At 40.2% G+C, this 22,685-nt stretch overlaps 1 protein-coding gene across 2 annotated transcripts in view; it reads right to left on the minus strand.

Moving 5' to 3' along the window:
- Positions 1–8,339, minus strand: part of LOC139472958 (argininosuccinate synthase-like) — a 48,255-nt gene extending 39,916 nt beyond the window's left edge. For both annotated transcript variants that reach the window (XM_071255432.1, XM_071255430.1), the window contains exon 1: positions 8,234–8,339. The gene's annotated coding sequence lies outside the window, so the exon portion shown is untranslated. The remainder of the gene's footprint in view (positions 1–8,233) is intronic.
- Between the last annotated feature and the right edge of the window lie 14,346 nt (positions 8,340–22,685).

A 22,685-nucleotide genomic window follows, 5' to 3' on the forward strand; every position in this document is an offset into this window, starting at 1 on the left:
GAAACATATATACCACTACATGGCCAATACATATGGAAAACATAGTATGAAGCTATCACCATAACACACTGTATTGCCACAGGTTCCTGACAACCTCAGCTGTATATTTGCTAAATTTATTGCCATATGACACTGACAATCTTGAATCAGACATTGATCATGTTGATATGTGACTCACTTGACTGAGTTATTAAGCTGTAAATGTTAAAGGCATATGCTGATGATGTCAATTGCTGTATTGTCTGTTCAAGATTCCATTATTTACATATAGCTGGAATATTGCTAAATGTGGTGTTAAACAACAAACAAAGAAAGAACAAAGAATATATTTCTTTATGAATTTGTATTGTTCCCAGAGTTATAAAGTACTACAGTATTCAGTCAAAACACATTTCAAATTGCAACAGCATCAGTCACAAAAAAAGATGAAAAAATGTAAAGGTTTTGAAAATGTATTCTACCATGAATTGGGAATTTACTCGATTCTGATTGGTCAATCAGAGGCTATTAAATCACAATAAACCCCCTCTGATTGAAACAGCTGTTTTGACGGCGGCATCACCGCGGAAGCTAATATTCATAGAATAATACTATTTTCAGTCATTGTCGGTAGGCATATTTAAATAACTATATCTACAATTACAGGTTACAAAATGCACAGATGTGGTTACTACAATATTCAAAGGATGTGTGGCAATACATTTCGTGCAGAAAAACATGACAGAAATCAACAAAGGGAATGTATTTACGTTCTGGAGACAACAGAAAGCTTGAAATTTTGGCGCTTTTCTATATACGACCTTGAAGTCATATCTTTCGCGACACAATGAGCGATATGACGTCATAATAGTGACGTGCGATGTAGAGCGAAAGCCTTGCAAAGCTTGCTTTGTTTTCTTTAGGGATGCCCACCTCATGTAAGCTTACGAAGTTGCTGTGCTTATATGTTTTCAATGCCTGTCATATGTTCGAGTGAAGTATTACGGTGTAAACAAACTGCTTGAGTATATACAGCAGCATATTTTGTTAGGTGATTCCGTAATTCAGATCGATAACCCACTCAAAACACTGAACTCAACCCATGCCGCTTCACTCAGTATATTTGCTAACACCAAAGAGTTTGCATTTTATTTAGTCATGGTAGAATGGAGATAAACATACTGTGTTTTCAATGTAGAGCTAGGTTACCTGTAGATTTAACCGTGCTAAATTTTTTCCTTGAAATTTTAATTTAGCGGAGTTAAATCTACAGGTAACCTAGCTCTACATTGAAAACACAGTATATTTATCTCCTAATTGTGATACGTATTGCAATATATTGCCAATTTACATTTTCATGAGTTAATCAGAGTTATCCGCTGTATTAATGTCAGATACCATCAGGCTCCTTCCCAGCGAGAGACATCTTCGTTATATTGTCGGTGTAGAGAGCTCCGTGAATGGGCTATCTCTGTGAGGAGCTTGATAGTCGTGATGTGCACACGCTAATTGATAAAAAGGTCATCAGAGGCAAGTTGTATCAGAAAGATACTATTTTCCATCTCCATATCGATTAGGAACACATAAATATACTTATTCATATTTGCCCCAATATATTGCAACATTTACAAACGTATCTCAATACGTATTGCTGAAGATTTGTACCACAATATACTGGTGTACCGGTACTACCACACACCATTACCAACTCACATGGATATGTTGTCAACAGTTTAAATACTAAACAGCACCAAAATGTAATGAACACAACAAGATGTAATGTCATAACGTGAATCACGCCAGCTCTTAGTCTGGCAAATTCAGGAGACATTTCCAAAGGCAAATACAGTAAACTAATGCAGGGCACAGCCCCGAGTGGCTTCTTCTCCCTGCAGTGTTTTATGTTATGATAAACAACTCCCACTTCTCGTTTATTTCTTATTTGAGATATCAGCATCATGTACAGCCTCTTTATATGTTCAGTTATAATTGTATTTAAATACTAAAATGCAAGTCATTTATTTGAAAGTTTACCGCAATAATGACAGGGAGACACTGCCTACGTGACGGTTCATCACAAGTGCAATGCGGCTTGACCTTGTCTGGGCCTGAATGTGCTACTCCATTCATGTACTGTGTAAAGACATAGTTCATCAAATTCAGTACGTTTGGGGGTTCATCCCATAGTAGTCCCATGATCATATTGTTTGTTGATCAAATATTTCGGGGAAAATGTGATTTTTATTGCACATTTGATAGGATGAACGAAGAGTGAGCCTCCTGTTGATGCAACATGTCAAAAGTTCTCGTGAAAATTTGTGATGATTAATGGGGGAGTTTTTCAAGCCAAGTGAATAGTTACTGAAATATATTAATTGATCATATGCAGGCAAAAGTGACACACTCAGTCGTCCAGTTTCCTACTTTTCAGTACATTTTATGTAATTATATATTCATCAATTACACATATAAATGCATATCTTTCACTTCACTGATTAATTTTTTTAATTTTACAGCACTGATAATGCATTGTTATTTGATTACCTCTGCAGTGATGGAAATCCAGTGAACTGGACTGTCGACGGCATCAGGCCTACAGAGATAGCATTAACTGCATCAACTTTCACCTCTACTAACGAGACTGTTGATCACACCACTTCGCGAAATGAATGTGATCGAAACTGGTTCTGATGGATGGCGTTTGTTTTGTCTCAACATTATGAGTTTGAGAATGAACAGAACTCAATTTAAGGGATTTGATAACTGAACGAGTAACTGATCGTTAAAGAGTACAAAACTCACCAACATATCGGAAACTTTAGTTACAAGACATCTTGCAATACAAAACCATATCTGATATTTCAAGAATTACCCACACCATACACACAATAAATTCAGGACTTTATTTAACTTGCACCAGGTGCACGGAGACATGAAAACCCAGCTGCACCAGACAAACCAGGATGTACCATGGTCCCAGCCTGTTTTCATTCATTGATCTAAATAAATAAAATCTCAGCTCTCTGATGACTGTCATGACTTGTACACTGTACTGATTGTTACAGTACTGATTGTTACAGTATTTATTGTTACAGTACTGATTGTTACAGTACTGATTGTTACAGTACTGATTATTACAGCACTTATTGCTACAGTACTGATTGTTACAGTACTGATTGTTACTGTATTTATTGTTACAGTACTGATTGTTACAGTACTGATTGTTACAGTATTTATTGTTACAGTACTGATTGTTACAGTACTTATTGTTACAGTACTGATTGTTACAGTACTTATTGCTACAGTATTTATTGTTACAGTACTGATTGTTACAGTACTGATTGTTACAGTACTTATTGCTACAGTACTGATTGTTACAGTACTGATTGTTACAGTACTTATTGCTACAGTACTTATTGTTACAGTACTGATTGTTACAGTACTTATTGTTACAGTTATAATGAGGCAAATATCACAACATGATTCTGTGGTCAACTTCAGTGATCGATGAAGCTACTGTACAGAGCATTACCTTGAAGTACCCACAGTTTGATGATGTCAGAAGGCAATACACATTACACAGGGATCAGTGATGTAGTATGGTAATACGGTAATATCATGGCAAAGCACAGAGGTATTGATTGTGTTCAAAGATTGATGTTGTGTTGACAATAAAGGTTTAGTCAGTCACAAATTGGAAACATTTTGACATGCATGTAATGCATGTAGACAAAAATATCAGGTTTCACTTTTCAATAACATGCTGCACTTGTGCCCTTCTAGTCTATATATCAAGCCCTGATAAACTTGGTGTCAACAGAGACGTAATATTTTGTCATATTTTGCTGAAGTTAGTTAAGATTATGGGACACATTTCCTGTTGTATTTTCAAAAATCATGCTATGCTGTGCTGTGGGAAGGTCTCCGCTCATGCTTAAGTCTATGTGAGGGTAAATTTTTTAGGAAAACTATGTCATGAAAAATATAATTATGCTTCAGGCTGTTGAAAAGAAATGAATGAAAAATACATTAAAGCATACTGCTTTTTCCAAAAAAATATTCAGACACACAAAAAAATACATGAAATAGATTAGAAAAAAAAAATATCTGGTTTGCAACTGAAGCTACAGTCCCCACTACATCCAGTCCCCACACAAAATCCCCCCCCCCCCCCCCCAGGATATCAAATGCTTGATTCCTTATGACAAGAAAAGGTTGCTAGGCACCTAATTGGAGGTATGTTTCCAGCAAACATTTTACAACTACTGAACTACCGAACAACTATCTATACACACGCACGCAAGCACGCACACACACACACTAACAAACAACAACAGAGATGATGTATTGGGTGATGGTTATGGTGTCACATGGCAGCGTATTGGATTGTGTAACAGTGATTGTGGCGGTGTTGGGACTTGGAAGACGCTCATTGCATAGTGTTTGGACAGTCATCAGTCATCAGGAAGATTCTATATTTAGATGCTAGTGTGGTGTGTAAACCTCCGGACCATGATAGTATATTGTAGAAACTTACTGTAATTTCTGTAATGTTCTATGTTATGAGAGCACTGTTTGGTACTTTACAGTGGTTTTGCAATGGAAGTTTGTTCACGAAACAAGTCATGACTATCTCCCCTCTTGGTATACTTAAAACCTTATCTCAAGTAATGCTATGGTCAATGTTGTTCTCGACACATTAATTGTGCCCTTTATTTCATTTCATACTTCTTTCACTGAGGTGCAACCTTCCGTGCATATAGTTTGTGTAAAGCTCTGTGGATTACAGACTTAGAAAAGGAGTCAACTTTCTTCTTCCACCCTGTTTTTTTATATTGATGAGAGGGTCCTTGAATCTACAGTACTGTTCTGTATGTTGACAATATTAAACACAGCAGTATAAACCATTCCTAAAGTCTTGGCTGTTCTCTCATATACTCGAGAAGAGTGTTTAACACAATTTCATTAATAATTGATCATGCCCCCATAATTGGTCAAACATTCATTTATATGGCGTGACATTGTCCAAATCAATCTCCCAATGACAGTTTGAGGGAGTTTTGTCTGCTCTTCTTGCAGTGCCTGGCCCAGTTTCGTAGTACGGTCCAGTGACCATCCCATGGACAATGTGCAGTGATGTTCCGGCAGTCAAAGACATATTTCACTACAGACGCCACCTCAGTTCTGTCAAATCTGTCATGTTGTTTTACACTGATGTTTACATGACATAAGTGTGTATCCAGAAATCCCAAATTTAATCTGCACTCACCTGAAAATATTATGTTTGTTGGTTTGTTTGTTTGTTTAATGCAACACTCAGCAATATTCAAGCTATATGACTGCAGTCTGTAAATAATGGAGTCTGGATAGATAGATAGATAGATAGATAGATAGATAGATAGATAGATAGTTGAGTCTGGATAGAGAGATAGACAGACAGACAGATAGTGTCATTATAGCCCGAAATTCTCTCTCTATCGCTCTCTCTCTATATATATGGTTGGAGTAATCTAACGCCACCTTATTTGTTCTCAAATATGGGTTTGAAGACAAATAAGGTGGTGTTAGATAACTTCAAGAAAGCCTATAGTATCTCTAGAACTAATATTTAATTATTTATACAGTATATCTGCTATACCTCGACCAGCGCAAGCTCAGGCATAGTTAAAGGGACACTGATCTAACGCAATTCCCCGGAATGGTTGTTGCCTTTGTTATTGTTTTTTCCCCCGTGAGTACCCGGATGATACGCAACGCAACTGAGCGTGACTAGAGACTGGGCTACCGTCTGCAAGGACAGCTAAATAAACTTGGAGGCTGGAGGCAATATTTGTTTTACGCATTTTTGCATAAACACTGATTGGTTAACTGTGATCTATAAAGATTTCGACAAAGTGCGCGTGTTAATTAATTTCTTCAGCCTAAACAAACAGACAAAAAGAGCGGCGGAGCTCATCGGATGTTGTAATTTGGAAATACCCCAGATGGTTATAGTTTAATGCTAAAAAAAGTATCCATGCAGTGAAAGCATTTTCAGATTTCGGACTGTGTCGATAATACGATTACTACTCCCTTGTTGTCATCCACGTTTTCTCGTCTAACCCTACACCTGTGTATTTGTCGTCATTCACTTGATGCTCAGTTAATGAATTTATTACAGGTACAATTAGTGGTAGCACCACTTAGATTACCTGACAAAGGTTCCCATTTGGCATTTATTGTGTCGGGGGTAATTATTCAATCTAAATCCAGGCTTGAAGTGAGGTGAAATGTGTGTTATGTTATATGCACGTGGCAGCCCAGCAAGAGATGAATGATCAGTTCATTTTCTTTTTTTTGTAAATCAACGGATCGTTCCTAGTCATCAAAGGATTAACAGAAAATATGTTGATTGATTAATCACTGTTATCTTGCACAGTGTATATGTCAAAAGTGAGTGTTTACATGTCTAGGTTTACTAAAACAAAGGGAATACACTCATATCATGGCGTGAAGTGCCGATGTAAAAACAACATACTTTGTTCAAAGGGTTAACTGATAATACGTTGATTGATTGATCATTGTTATCTATCACTCAAAGGATTTTTTAGGAACCGTGGACGTAATGAAAATAGCTGTCACGTGGGCTTTCTCAGCCGACCCTTGAGACTTGACACCTATGTGAAACACCTGAAACAATCTAAGTGATCAGTTGAGAAACGAACACAGGTTCTATATATCTTTTAAAATATTTTATTGTTACAGAGACACGTGACATCGAATAAGTTTCTTTGTACAGCTGCAGATGAGTGGGATATTGTTCCTTTGTGTGGATATACACGGATACATTCCTCGAACAAGGAAGCTGCCTCAAATTTATACACATAAATTTGGTACGTTGTAATTATGGTATTTGCATTTTGTTTTCCTTCATTTGAACCGATTCGTTCTTGTTTCTCTACGCCTTGGTTGGGAAATTCTTCAATGCGCGATAGAGGTTGTTTTCACAGGTCTTTTCCTTTGTAAGCGTGTATATATAACCGTCAATTTGTAAAATGTGATTCTCTCCGGCAATTTATAAAATGTGTAAATATTTCAGCCATTCTGACTAAAAGATCTGTCCAGATTGATTAAGACGATCAAAAGGGCCTACAAACATCACAACAGATTATTACGTAGGATTAGAAGCCAAACAACATAGAAATGTTCTTTTCAACGTAACATTTTCAGTCTCTTGCAATTGGTGATGACATTAAACATCAAAATGTTTGGAATTCGTTATCATAATAATACAGATGGAAATGTTTTTCAGTCACTTTGTAAAATATTTAATAAATATGTTACACATTTTGACAGTAACAAAATATACACACTATAAAAAAAACAATGCTCAGGTGAAATATTTACTTTGTGTTGCATGTCAAAATAGTGTAAACGAAAATCGCAAAATTACCAAGCAAGTGACTTATCCAAACTTCGTCACCATTACCGATGCTACCCACAAAGATACCTACTTTTCCTTATTATCTCGAAAACTGTATTTCATTTTGTTGATCAATGTGACCATACGCCCTTATTACTACCGGTATCCATAAAAATGACGAATGCGCTTACGAATGGCGCAGCAGAGGTCACAAACTAGTCTAGATTTCTGCTATACATCCGGGTACTCACTGGGAAAAAACAATAACAAAGGCAACAACCAGTCCCGGGGAAATGCGTTAGATCAGTGCCCCTTTAATGTCGTGTAACACTTTACAATATATATATATAGACCCGTGAAGATTCGGGGTAGAATAGGTCTTCAGCAACCTATGCTTGCCGTAAAAGACGACTTTGCTTGACAAACGGAATTGGGTGTTCAAGCTCGCTGACTTGGTTCATGCATGTCATCGATCCCAATTGATCGATGCTCATGATATTAATCACTGGATTGTCTGGCCCATATTCGATTATTTACCGACCGCCGTCATATTGGTGTAATATTGCTGACTGCGGCGTTAAACAACAAACAAACCAAACTTTACAATATAACGGCACATAAGAATCTTTACGGGTGAAATGAAATTGTTTTACATATTGCATCACTGTTAAGTTGACAAGCTGTTGAGAAGTGAGGTGTCATCTAACAGCCGATGTCTCTCCCCAAGTGGACGATCGAGGCTGTTATCGTAGCCTGTGAATAAAGACGTGCATTGTCCTGTCTGCTGCACTGTCAATATTGTCTGTCAGCATCTAAACTTGGGCTTGACACTTCTCTAAAACATGCACTTACCTGGACGAATATGCTGTGCTGGTATCTGTAGCGTGACTCAGGCTCGTGGTCGAGCTGTATACGAGCTTGAATGAGCGCTTCTCTCTCGCCACCAGCTTATATCGGAGAGTCCAACCATTTTCCGAAATAGACTCGCCCGTATTGATGTTTTGCCCCAGACCCAGTGTTCTCGCCATTTTTCTGTGTAGGGGGAACAGCTTCTGTCGGCGAAACTTCCGCAAGGCTCCAGATGTGTGGGCATGTACGTAGTTCACGTGGACAATCGAGCGCTATTGGTTCAGCAAAACAAAAAATAACTAAACGCGGATTCTAGGTGACTGTGCGCGTCTATGCTTGTAAAGTACATTTCTTCACTGCAGTGTTCGCATTAAAATTACCTTATGTTAATTTCATCTCTTTCAAATTGGTATTTTTTTTTATGAAGTATATACTTGAAACTGGTATATATAACATATGATGTACTAGTATATATATGCTTGACGGATGAGACCAGGGGCCGTATTCATAAACTTTCTCAGAATTTTCTAATGAATGCAAAGGAAATCCCTTAAACTTCAAAATAAGAATTTATGTAACATTAAAGTGACCTGTCGTCATTTATGCTAATAGGAAATTAATTTTTTCAAATATCTCCACTGGGGTCGAATCAAACCTTGGCGCCATTCAGGTATTAGAAAAATACTTGCTTCAAAGTCAAATATAAAGAATTACTATCTGCGAATGCCGCGTCGTTTAGTTCGTCGGATTACCCATTCTAAGGCCCTTGAAAGCCGTTACTATAGCCACGCTTGTCTTAAAAGGTGACTATGCTTGTCGTAAGAGGCGTCTAACGGGATCGGGTGGTCAGACTCGATGACGTTGTTGATGCACGTCAGTGTATTCCAACAGCGTGGATCGATGCTGATGTCTATCACTGGATTGTCTGGTCCAGACCTGATTATTTTCAGACCGCCGTCATTTAGCTGGAATATTGCTGAGTGTTAAACAACAAACAAAAACAAAACAAACATTCCTAAAGCCATGGCAGCCTCACAGTCGATAGAGTTTACATTGGAACATGCTGTTGTGGTCACTGTCCGTACATTTCGGTCTCTTCTCATGTTTGTTTTCCGGTTACGTTTTCCCATCAAAACATACGTCCTAACAGTTATCAACAGGTACTATTGTTTTAGAAATAACAAATATAGGAGATGTGGCCCAGCTTACAAAGTGTATCACCCAGTACAAGATAAGGCACCTAGCTGTGTGTATCGCCAGGTTCCAAATAGTAGGCTTATTTGTTCTGTACTATGTGTTGACATCCCAGGCTTAACATCCCAGATGTTTCTCGGTTAGGCATTAGCGTTATCTTCCACCCGTGCGACCTGGTGTGTTTGAAGGAGACCGGTATTTTAAAGGGACGATTTGTGCATATGTTCTCCTCAATCGTCATGGCTACCCGTTTCCAGTTATCACTTAAACCTACAGTGAAACTGCCAACTATTTCAGTTTATCCTCCATCTGTTACAATATAAACATCCATGATGATCATTTGTTTAAGAGAATTTCGGCACGAACAAAGAGCAATGGGGATATTGTTAACATGGGAAAACTGACTTTTAGAAACATCTTATTACGATTCCGGCGATATGTCAAGGACTTGGTGTAGTGAGAAATTATATAAAAGGTGAAAAAGGGGAATTTACAAACAAAGCGACCACGTTCCAGTATCTTTAACACGCTAAGGGTCAAATAATTGATAACATAATTCGGAGGAGGGTCAGTATCTCTTGGTATGCTGGTCAGATATAATTAAGACGTCAACAACTTTATCTGAATTTACGACTATGTCCACCATCTAAACATACGACGTCGACATCCGTGTAACACAAGTAGCTGATCAGCTGACGAAACGTAACACGTGTACACTGTTATCGTCAATGCCCCCAATGGAGTATTTCGGCACTGCCGCTACACCTAGATCCATATCTGGTAGATTAAAGAATGAGGTAGATCTTTTACTACATTAAATCTTAACCCACAAGTAAATGTAGTTATTTGAATATGCCTAGCTTTGTGTGTATTGTAGATGATCTCTTTGTAATACTGCTGTGAATAGATCATGTCAATCCTGTGTAAATACATTGTTATGTTTAAGTTGACATTATGCATAGTTATTAGCAGTCTGTATCTTGCGTGAATGCCTACCCGAGTAATGGTAGATAGAGTGTGTCGGGTATATTGTTTCTTGTGTGCATGCCTACTCGGATAGTGTATTTAGATAGAGTGTGTCGAAGGTATTGTTTCTTGTGTGCATGTCTACTCGGATAGTGTATTTAGACAGAGTGTGTCGAAGGTATTGTTTCTTGTGTGCATGCCTACTCGGATAGTGTATTTAGACAGAGTGTGTCGAAGGTATTGTTTCTTGTGTGCATGTCTACTCGGATAGTGTATTTAGACAGAGTGTGTCGAAGGTATTGTATCTTGTGTGCATGTCTGCTCGGATAGTGCATTTAGATAGAGTGTGTCGGGTATATTGTTTCTTGTGTGCATGTCTACTCGGATAGTGTATTTAGATAGAGTGTGTCGAAGGTATTGTTTCTTGTGTGCATGTCTACTAGGATAGTGTATTTAGATAGAGTGTGTCCAATGTATTGTTTCTTGTGTGCATGTCTACTAGGATAGTGTATTTAGATAGAGTGTGTCCAAGGTATTGTTTCTTGTGTGCATGTCTACTAAGATAGTGTATTTAGATAGAGTGTGTCGAAGGTATTGTTTCTTGTGTGCATGTCTACTAGGATAGTGTATTTAGATAGAGTGTGTCCAATGTATTGTTTCTTGTGTGCATGTCTACTAGGATAGTGTATTTAGATAGAGTGTGTCCAAGGTATTGTTTCTTGTGTGCATGTCTACTAAGATAGTGTATTTAGATAGAGTGTGTCGAAGGTATTGTTTCTTGTGTGCATGTCTACTAGGATAGTGTATTTAGATAGAGTGTGTCCAAGGTATTGTATATTGTGTGCATGTCTACTCGGATAGTGTATTTAGATAGAGTGTGTCGAAGGTATTGTTTCTTGTGTGCATGTCTACTAGGATAGTGTATTTAGATAGAGTGTGTCCAAGGTATTGTTTCTTGTGTGCATGTCTACTAGGATAGTGTATTTAGATAGAGTGTGTCGGGTATATTGTTTCTTGTGTGCATGTCTACTAGGATAGTGTATTTAGATAGAGTGTGTCGGGTATATTGTTTCTTGTGTGCATGTCTACTAGGATAGTGTATTTAGATAGAGTGTGTCCAAGGTATTGTTTCTTGTGTGCATGTCTACTAGGATAGTGTATTTAGATAGAGTGTGTCCAAGGTATTGTATATTGTGTGCATGTCTACTAGGATAGTGTATTAAGACAGAGTGTGTCCAAGGTATTGTATCTTGTGTGCATGTCTACTAGGATAGTGTATTTAGATAGAGTGTGTCGGGTATATTGTTTCTTGTGTGCATGTCTACTAGGATAGTGTATTTAGATAGAGTGTGTCCAAGGTATTGTTTCTTGTGTGCATGTCTACTAGGATAGTGTATTTAGATAGAGTGTGTCGAAGGTATTGTTTCTTGTGTGCATGTCTACTAGGATAGTGTATTTAGATAGAGTGTGTCCAAGGTATTGTATATTGTGTGCATGTCTACTCGCATAGTGTATTAAGACAGAGTGTGTCCAAGGTATTGTATCTTGTGTGCATGTCTACTAGGATAGTGTATTTCGATAGAGTGTGTCGAAGGTACTGTACTTTCCAGTCATATCTAATTTGTATCTGTAAAATAGTCCGGCTATCTATAATTCATATCATTTTGATTGCACGTGCTCCGTACATATGTATAATCAATAACTGGCTGCACTCATTAATTACTCAAAGACTGACAAAAACACACCCGTGTTTTAACTTAGGTCTGGTGGTATTATGTTTGAGCCGGTGCGGGTGGCACAGATGCACGTTTCATCAATACATCGCTTGTCTATTATAGATAATCGTCACTATCACATCCACATATTAGCGGTGTATTTACATATATAGATGCTGGTGTCTCGGGTCTGTTAGCAGTACATTAACATAACGCATTTAATCCATGTATCATCTGGGCTAAAGATTAGTTTCGATAGCTGCTAGTTCCTCCTCACAATGTCAATCATAGCCTCCTAAATTAACCCGAGGTTTCGATGATCAGTTTCACTTTTGTGAATATGTTGAATGTATTTGACAAATATGTTTTCATGTATTATGTATTATTTATTTGAATATTAATATTTCATCACAATGCTATGTTATTCTATTTCTCTGTGTTGGGTGTGTAAAAATATATGTTATATTATTCTCTTTTGAGGATTGATAACCCTTTTAAGTAAAACAACATACCGCTTAATCACCACAAACCTCCTCCTTATTAACATACAGTTAAGTTAAATAATATTGGTTTTAAATATTGACATCTGAATTTAACTGTCTGTTTGTTGTGCTGTGTACACTACCCACATTGTTCTGTCAGGGGGGGGGGGGGGGGGGGGGTATATTATGGATCGCAACTTCTTTAATATAGGGAACAAAAAGTTTCGGAGTATATATACTCACTCCTTCATCAGGTGAATGCAGTTGACATCCAGAACTTCTCTATCTTAGCATCACTTCTCAGGGACATTAAAAAAATTCATGTTTTCTTATGTTGACAATTAACTGGAAATCAAACATCTAACACATCTACACAGTAAGATCCAGTCCTGATACATGGCAATAGAGAATTTATGAACTGTTAACATTGAGCATGATCTGTTGATATGGAGCTTAAACTATTGACATGGATCATGAACTGTTGGCAGGTAGAATGAACTTTTGGCAGGTAGAATAAGCTGTTGGTAGGGAGCATGAACTGTAGGTAGGGAGCATGAACTTTAGGTAGGGAGCATGAATTGTTGGTAGGTAGAATGAACCGTTGACATGGAGCATGAACTGTTGACATGGAGAATGAACTGTTGCTAGGGAACTGTTGACATGGAGCATGAACTGTTGACATGGAGCATGAACTGTTGGTGGGGAGCATGAACTGAAGACATGGAGCATGAACTGATGACATGGAGCATGAACTGTTGGTAGGTAGAATGCACTGTTGGTAGGTAGAATAAGCTGTTGGTAGGGAGCATGAACTGTAGGTAGGGAGCATGAACTGTAGGTAGGGAGAATGAACTGTTGACATAGAGCATGAACTGTTGACATGGAGCATGAACTGTTGGTAGGGAGCATGAACTGTAGGTAGGAAGCATGAACTGTTGGTAGGGAGTATGAACCGTTGATATGGAGCATGAACTGTTGACATGGAGCATGAAATGTACATAGGGAGCATGAACTGTTGACATGGAGCATGAACTGTTGACATGGAGCATGAACTGAAGACATGGAGCATGAACCGTTGGTGGGGAGCATGAACTGTTGGTGGGGAGCATGAGCTGTTGGTGGGGAGCATGAACTGTTGACATGGAGCATGAACTGTTGACATGGAGCATGAACTGTAGGTGGGAGCATGAACTGTTGGTGGGGAGCATGAACTGAAGACATGGAGCATGAACTGTTGACATGTAGCATGAACCGTAGGTAGGTAGCACGAACTGTTGGTGGGGAGTATGAACTGTTGGTGGGGAGCATGAACTGAAGACATGGGGCAGGAACCGTACGTAGGTAGAACGAACTGTTGGTCGGGAACATGAACTGTTGGTGGGGAGCATGAACTGTAGGTAGGGAGCATGAACTGTAGGTAGGGAGCATGAACTGAAGACATGGAGCAGGAACCGTAGGTAGGTAGCACGAACTGTTGGTGGAGTGCATGAACTGAAGACATGGAGCAGGAACTGTTGACATGAAGCATGAACCGTAGGTAGGTAGCACGAACTGTTGGTGGGGAGTATGAACTGTTGGTGGGGAACATGAACTGTTGGTGGGGAGCATGAACTGTAGGTAGGGAGCATGAACTAAAGACATGGAGCATGAACTGTAGGTAGGTAGCATGAACTGTAGGTAGGGAGCATGAACCGTTGGTAGGGAACATGAACTGAAGACATGGAGCAGGAACCGTAGGTAGGGAGCATGAACTGTTGTTGGGGAGCATGAACTGTAGGTAGGGAGTATGAACTAAAGACACGGAGCATGAACTGTTGGTGGGGAGCATGAACTGTAGGTAGGGAGCATGAACCGTTGGTAGGGAACATGAACTGAAGACATGGAGCAGGAACTGTAGGTAGGTAGCACGAACTGTTGATGGGGAGCATGAACTGTAGGTAGGGAGCATGAACTGTTGACATGGAGCATGAACTGTTGACATGGAGCATGAACTGTTGACATGGAGCATGAACTGTAGGTAGGGAGCATGAACTGTAGGTAGGGAGCATGAACTGAAGACATGGAGCAGGAACCGTAGGTAGGTAGCACGAACTGTTGGTGGGGAGCATGAACTGAAGACATGGAGCAGGAACCGTAGGTAGGGAGCATGAACTGTTGGTGGGGAGCATTAACTAAAGACATGGAGCATGAACTGTTGGTGGGGAGCATGAACTGTAGGTAGGGAGCATGAACCGTTGGTAGGGAGAATGAACTGAAGACATGGAGCATGAACTGTAGGTAGGTAGCACGAACTGTTGGTGGGGAGCATGAACTGTAGGTAGGGAGCATGAACTGTTGACATGGAGCATGAACTGTTGACATGGAGCAGGAACTGTTGACATGGAACAGGAACCGTTTGTGGGGAGCATGAACTAAACACATGGAGCAGGAACTGTATGTAGGGAGCATGAACTGTAGGTAGGGAGCATGAACTGTAGGTAGGGAGCATGAACTGTTGGTGGGGAGCATGAACTGAAGACATGGAGCCGAAACTGTTGGTGGGGAGCATGAACTGAAGACATGGAGCAGGAACATTTGGTGGGTAGAATGAACTGTTGGTAGCTAGAATTGACTGTTGGTAGTATCATAGGCAGTTTGGCAGAGTATAGGTTTTATCAGGGAATATATATATGTCTTATATATTCCCTGAGTTAAATAAGTTAAATATATATATATAGATAAATATTCACATCGTTGCCCAAATCAAATTATAACACCAGCTGGGCTGTTATTACTATGGCCAACAGCACAGAGTCATGTGCAGGTCAGTGGCTCCTAATTAATGCCAGAGAATGGCCGGTTGGCCACTGAAGCTTAACTTTGTGGATGAGGTGCGGGATACTGCAGGCTGACCATGTATGTAACGTAACACGATACATTGCAGTCTGACAGTGAGGGTTAAAGATAGTACGCTTTCTGTTAGTCGGGACTTGACCCTCGGACAGCGGCTAGGCAGGTTGGCTCTCTGACGCCTCTGATATGCTGCCTGGCCATGTCTGTCCCATCACCACAGTCGTGATTATGCACATGCAGTAACTGTTATATCACAAATAAAGTGTTGTGGACCCACGGATGGACTCCTGTGTTTGAAGGACAGATATCCCAACCTAACAGCCCGGGATACATGGTGGAATCCAAGATCTCGGAACCTCTCTGCAACAACGTTCGTGAGCGAAATCTCCCCACAAGTCAGGCGATATCCATCCATCCTGGGTCCACATCACAACTCACGTCAAAACAGCAACTATCATCGTGAATTCGGAGAACAGTTGACCACACTGCCTTTCAACTGTGCCACGGAATCCACAATTAGGACGCTTTGCAGCTTTGTGAAAAGGTTTCCGTCACATCTAACAATAGTGACGTCTTTTTACGGCAAGTGGGAACAACAGCAAGAATTCTGTGAGTTCCTCACCATTCACAACTGCAAGCAACGAATGCACGTACAACGGCCCCTATACGTGAATCCTTTGTGCGGAAACAAATAAAAAACAAGGACTCCATCAAGGCAAAGAATTTCAACTAACTCTGTTTCACCTTGTGTCAGTGACTTTGTGATTTTTCAGTGGCTATAGTGATTGTTCTGTAAGTTTTAGTTAATCTTTCCACTGGGTAAGTGTTTATACAATTTGGTCATTCTTGTTAATTCTTTAAAGTTGCGATGCCTTTCTTTTCATTTAAAACTCAAAACTCTGATGACGGGTCCTCCAGTAATTCCTGCTTTCCTTGGAGGATCCGACGAAATACTAAACATACAACTGCTGAGACTTCCCCACCTCGCTCAATTTCCCCATGTACTCCTCTCCAGCCTGCAACCTCAACTCCTCTTGATCATCACTGCCGCATTACTAACCCCCATTGTGATGGCCGTTGTTGTTCTCCCCCTCCATGCCCCTCCCCACCCGCTGGCCGACACACTGTCCAGCCCCCATCTCGCGTCAGCTTCACGACCCTCCCCATGCCTTTGTTTGACGGACATGATCCCCGCTCTGCACCTTCATGGCTAGGTAGATTTCAGAAATTTACCTCAATTCAAAATTACACCAGTGACGAAATTATTAACGTTTTCCCCCTATATTTATCCAAAACTGCTTTAATTTGGTATGAAGGACTTCCATGTAAAGACAACATGACATGGCCTGAACTCAAACAATCGTTTTTAAAATGGTATGGCCCAACGTCAATTCAAGTCATAAACCGCAAAAATGACCTGATTGATAGAAACCAAAAAGAGCACGAAGGCTTTTGTGAATTTCTTCAATCTATTCGTTATGAGGCATCTCTTTTGAAATGTAACACTGATCAATTTATACAAGACCTCATTTTCAGAAATGCCCTCCCTCACATCATTCAGTTTATTCTCACCCGGCGCCATGCCACGTTGTCAGATATGGTAGAGAGTGCCCAGATAGCAGAGGACATACACAAAGAATCTGGTATGGAGGGAATCATGTCTGTCGTTACATCCCTCAAAGTAAAGTTGAACAGAATACAGGAGGAGCGACACAACTCAACAACTGATTTCCAACCCTCCCCAAACAAGGCTTTCCCCCATCAAACCCTTCCCTCCCACTGGCCTCCCCTTCCCCTTTCCATTCCACCACCTCCCATCTTCCCACCCCCACTGTACCATGCGCACACACACCCATACAAGTGCGTCCACTGTGGGTTATACCATCTGAGTCCCCAGGAGTGTCGCCTCAATCCACCCACCCCTGTCAATTACTTTCCGTCACCACTTAACGCTTTTTTTGTACATGTATACAATTATCTGTCCCTTTTCCTTTTTCTCTCAGCTGTAGCAGGCACCTGGCTGTATATGTCCCGTCAACTTAGTAGCCTGTGCCCCTTCCCGACGTTTATTAATATGCACTAAAATATCTCAATTTGATTAGGGCGTTGTTTCACTGCTATTTGATGTATGAATGTATGTTTTAAGTACGTCTGATATCCGCTCGTAATGCTTTGTTTGTCATGAGCAGTAGTGTAAGAGAAATATTATGCGCCTGAAAATAAAAATGATGTTTATGATGAATCTTTATGATGTGTATGAGGATGCTTGTGAACCTGATATGATGTATTAATAAGTTGTATAGTTGACTTGAATGGAGTGATGTGATGAGAGTAGATGAGAGACAGGTAGAAAGGGAGAGAGATAAAAGTATGTGAGAGAGAGAGAGAATTTATATGTGTGACTGATCATTTACCGTAAGAATGATAAGCTATCTGTGAGCAACTGTGTGAGACTTGAGCGTCGTGTATATTATTAGTGACGGTGAATTGGTACATGGCACCTTACCATGATTCCTGTAAAGCTCTATTTAAAAAAAAATATTTTCTACCTCACTGCTCAGTGGAAACGTATTTGTGTAACAATGTTATTTATACATGGTGTACTTTATTTTATTGTGTTGATCCATGTACTTGACGTAATCTGGTGTTAATTAACACATTGTAATGTGCCGTCTGTTGTAGCAAAAAGAAAATCGGGTTCCACAGAATATATCTCAGTCTGCTTTCCTATTTTGAAACTATTAATATTATTATACTTAGTTATGGATAATTAATATGCAGCTTACGATGGACGTTGTTAAATTTAAAATGAATTCTTCATTTAAGGTTTGTGAATCAACCATGGTTGATACTATTCCTTGTATAATTTGTCACATCAGTACAATCTGAATGGTATGGCTATACCGTCTCTACCCTATTGTATTAATTTCATAACATGTTTCATGCTTTAATATTTAACTTGTATCATGTATATTGTAATTTAATACCTACCTCATTCACAATGCTTTATAAGGACGTGGGACACGTCCTTCTTTACAGAAAGGGCGTATATCATAGGCAGTTTGGCAGAGTATAGGTTTTATCAGGGAATATATATATGTCTTATATATTCCCTGAGTTAAATAAGTTAAATATATATATATAGATAAATATTCACATCGTTGCCCAAATCAAATTATAACACCAGCTGGGCTGTTATTACTATGGCCAACAGCACAGAGTCATGTGCAGGTCAGTGGCTCCTAATTAATGCCAGAGAATGGCCGGTTGGCCACTGAAGCTTAACTTTGTGGATGAGGTGCGGGATACTGCAGGCTGACCATGTATGTAACGTAACACGATACATTGCAGTCTGACAGTGAGGGTTAAAGATAGTACGCTTTCTGTTAGTCGGGACTTGACCCTCGGACAGCGGCTAGGCAGGTTGGCTCTCTGACGCCTCTGATATGCTGCCTGGCCATGTCTGTCCCATCACCACAGTCGTGATTATGCACATGCAGTAACTGTTATATCACAAATAAAGTGTTGTGGACCCACGGATGGACTCCTGTGTTTGAAGGACAGATATCCCAACCTAACAGCCCGGGATAGTAGCTAGAATGAACTGTTGGTAGCTAGAATGAACTGGTGCATGGGCTGCATGAACATGCCAGATCACAGAGAGGTTCGTATCAACTGATACACGGGTGGATGGGGTTGGTTGTAACATTAGTCAGTAAGTTTGTTTTACGCCGATTTAGCAATATTCCAGCTATATCACGGCGGAGGACACCCAGATATGAGCTTTACACATTGTTCCCATGTGGGGAATCGAACACGATTATTCGGTGTAACGAGCGAACGCTGTAACCAGTAGGCTACCTTACCGCCCCTGGGGGTAACATTAGACACTGCTAGATTCAATATGAAATGCAAATATCAGTACATGTGTTCTTCCTATTCTTCTATGTATTTTCATGACAGTTAATAAATATATATAAATTTATACGTAATATTTTCCTTTGCAAATTTTGTAAAGAGGCACGTGGATTGCTTTTCGTGAAGACTATTCATAATGACATTTGTATTTGCTAAATCTGTAATGAAAAGTCATAAATAATGTTAAACGTGCCGGCCCTTGACAGAAGCCGGGTAACCGATGGCTATGCACGTGACTATCGTTGAGATCGACTTCTCGCATCCGCGTCTGGTTTTATGACTCTGGTATTCGATTCACTTTTGTGAACCCGTCAGGGCCCTGGTGTCAACCTAACTGAGTCTTGACGCAAGAGAAGGACGTAGACGGTAATGATAACCCAGATGGAATCGAACTGCGGCATACACTCAAGCTAGTAAATATATGCCTCCGTATCGAGCGGGAACCGTCACTGTTTGCCTTCAAACACCGAGCGGCGGTAGACTTACAGTTGCTTCACGCCAGTGTATACATAGCTATATTACGTCTTTTCTTAATTTAGATTCGAACACTCTTGAAGCCCATAACAAATCAAAACAAACAAACGCGGCGTTGATATCAATATACGACGACACACAAGAAATGGAACATGGAAGTCTGCAGGTATGGGACACAGTCTTGAGGCACTTTTGTTCGATTCGTCAACGACCTAGTTGAAAGCACCAGGCTTGTGCCACATGCTGGCTGTATATAGGTTTGTATATCTAACTTGGCACTCTTATTTATTTCTTACTTTTGTGTTTACATCGTCTATATTTCCAACCAGCATCACACCTGTAGGGGTAGTCATGCCACGACACTAACACAATTACACATGGAATGATCTGCGTTTCTGAAATTCACGAAATCTATATTTTGTAAAAGAAAAGAGATTCGTTAGCATTTTGCGTCTTTTAATAGGGATACTCTCTAAATATTTATTTTACATCATGCAGACTTGAGACAACTTCATCTGACTCGAATAAAATGATATCAAATATTGAAGAGGATACGTTGCAATCCCTTGAGAAAGGCAAAAGAAAGTCGCCATGTGAATTATTTGCCACAACACGAGGTCCGTACTTTTGTTAATGAGGATGGAAATGCGTTTTGTCGGCCTATTATTGGTGTCTGTCACTATGACATCCATTCATTGTGAAGTGATTGATGTCACATGTTTTCACGTCCAGAGGACAGTGTGATTCGGTGCCTGTTCCCTCATACGGACTGATCCACTGTCAATTGAGAAACAATGCCTCGCTATACTGAAGATGAAAGGGAAGGGTAGGCTGAGGTGAAATGAGGTTTAACTTCGAGTTCAAGATTATTGCACTTATATAGCGACGTGCATGCATGCATGCGTGTGTGCGTGTGTGTGTGTGTGTGTGTGTGGGTGTGGGTGTGCCTGTACTAGTCAGGAATACCCACGTCATAGAGCCGGAATATTGCTGAGTGCGTCGTCAAACAACAAACTAACTAGTCAGGAATACTGCCGAGATACCATGTCGCAGTTTTACATGAATAGCCCACTCAGTTTGCTGAACCCGAGAAGACCAGTTCTGGTTTTAGCCCATTAACGCCGAATGCTAGACAGGGTAATAACATCCAGGAATCGAACCCCGGACCTTCCGCTCTTCTACCACTAGACCAGGGAAGCGGTCCGAAAGAGGGAGGGCAATAGGAATGTTGTAAACAGGACAGTCAGCACTTGCTGTTCCAGGCGATTTGACTGCGACCCCAGGACTATAGCCAGGTTACTATCAAGGTACCGGCAAGCTAACAGCATTCTTCATAATCACGGATCCAGTCTCATTCAAATTATACCCTAGTTCTCGCTACGGCTAAGCAAGGACATGTCAACATCCCATTACGGGTCACGTCAGAACGACCTTCGCGAACTTTGACCGACCCATGACATGACTAACAAGCAATCGACATTAGCCAATCAGAACGCAGCTTTCCCGATCTTTACGGTACTAGTTTAACCTGCATGGTGACCTCCATTCCAGACTACGCTTGAAAATTATGTTAAAACTTAGCAAAAGGACATTCTAGAATGTCTAATATATAGTCCAGATTGTATGGCAGTACCCAGTACCATATGCTACGTCTCTTCCGTTCAAAAATTTATCCCTTTGAAACGAGATCTAAACGAATTGGTCATACTGGCCATAACTGTCATTCGGAATACCCCGTGTTAATTTTTTCTAAGATGCATGATTGACTGTCACTTTCCTGATCTGGTAAGCGACGCTCTGATTGGTCGGATGAAAGGTCGTTCTGACATGACCCTTAAGGGGATGTCCTCAGGTCTTCGTTCAGCAGTACCAAGAACTAAGATCTCATTGTAATGGGATTGTCCCTGATCACTTCCACAATCAGATGGCGATTTCCTTTTGCCTTTCAGTGTACATTCAACGTCATTTCCCTAGTTGGCCTGTGATCGTGAGTTACTTCCTCATGCCTCTAGGTTTGTCCCCACTAACTATACCTGTGCTAGTGGTAAACGTCTATAGAGGGCATCGGGCTTTCCTCCCACTTTAAGACTGTTTTAGTATTGATAAGATTTTTGTTTTGGTATTGATTAGATTTCTATTTTCGTATTGATAGGATTTTATTTTTAGAAATTAATAGAATTTCGACGTTCGAAGCGCTGACCATCTTCCAGAAATAGAGTTAGTTTTTGCTTTGGCTGTAGGAGATCTACGAAAGATCGATGATCTAACTGCACTTGTTTTAACTGGGCCCGGGTTCAGCTTAGCCTTGACATTCCTTTCATGTGAGTTTAAGGTCCCATTTTTAGAATTTGGGGTTAAATGTTGTATAGCCATCTGCTGACATTACTGGCGTCCCATGGGCTTGCCATTTTTGGTCGATGGAGGCTTTGACTTTGCTTTTTATCTCTAGTTAGCTGAAGGGGAAAAGCTTTTATCTTTGTTTTGGCTCGATCTAGCTTCGCCAGTGTCTGATTTTTCTTTTCCATGAATGTCTCTGTGAAATAAGATCCAACGTAGCTCCACCCTTCTCCCCTGATCCGATTGTTGGGTGTATTCGTGTAGAATTGTATTGACCTGATTTGGTCTAGAGTTTCTGAGGCTGATGGCTTGTAGTGCTCTAAGGGAGTCTGACAGAATGACCGCCTTTGATTCAGATAGTTCCGGTATGAGTTTGATTGCACATGAATTGCCCCCAATTCAGCCGTGAATACTGACTGACCATCAGGTCAGTTGGACCGAATGTGCTTGGAGTTTGGAGCTATAGATATGGACCCCGTAACCAGCACTGTTGTTGATAGGGTTTGTGGATCCATCAGTGTATATATGGCCTCAGCT

Source organism: Haliotis cracherodii, unplaced genomic scaffold (genome assembly GCF_022045235.1).
Source record: "Haliotis cracherodii isolate W230 unplaced genomic scaffold, xgHalCrac1.p SCAF_26, whole genome shotgun sequence".
Lineage (NCBI taxonomy): Eukaryota > Metazoa > Mollusca > Gastropoda > Lepetellida > Haliotidae > Haliotis > Haliotis cracherodii.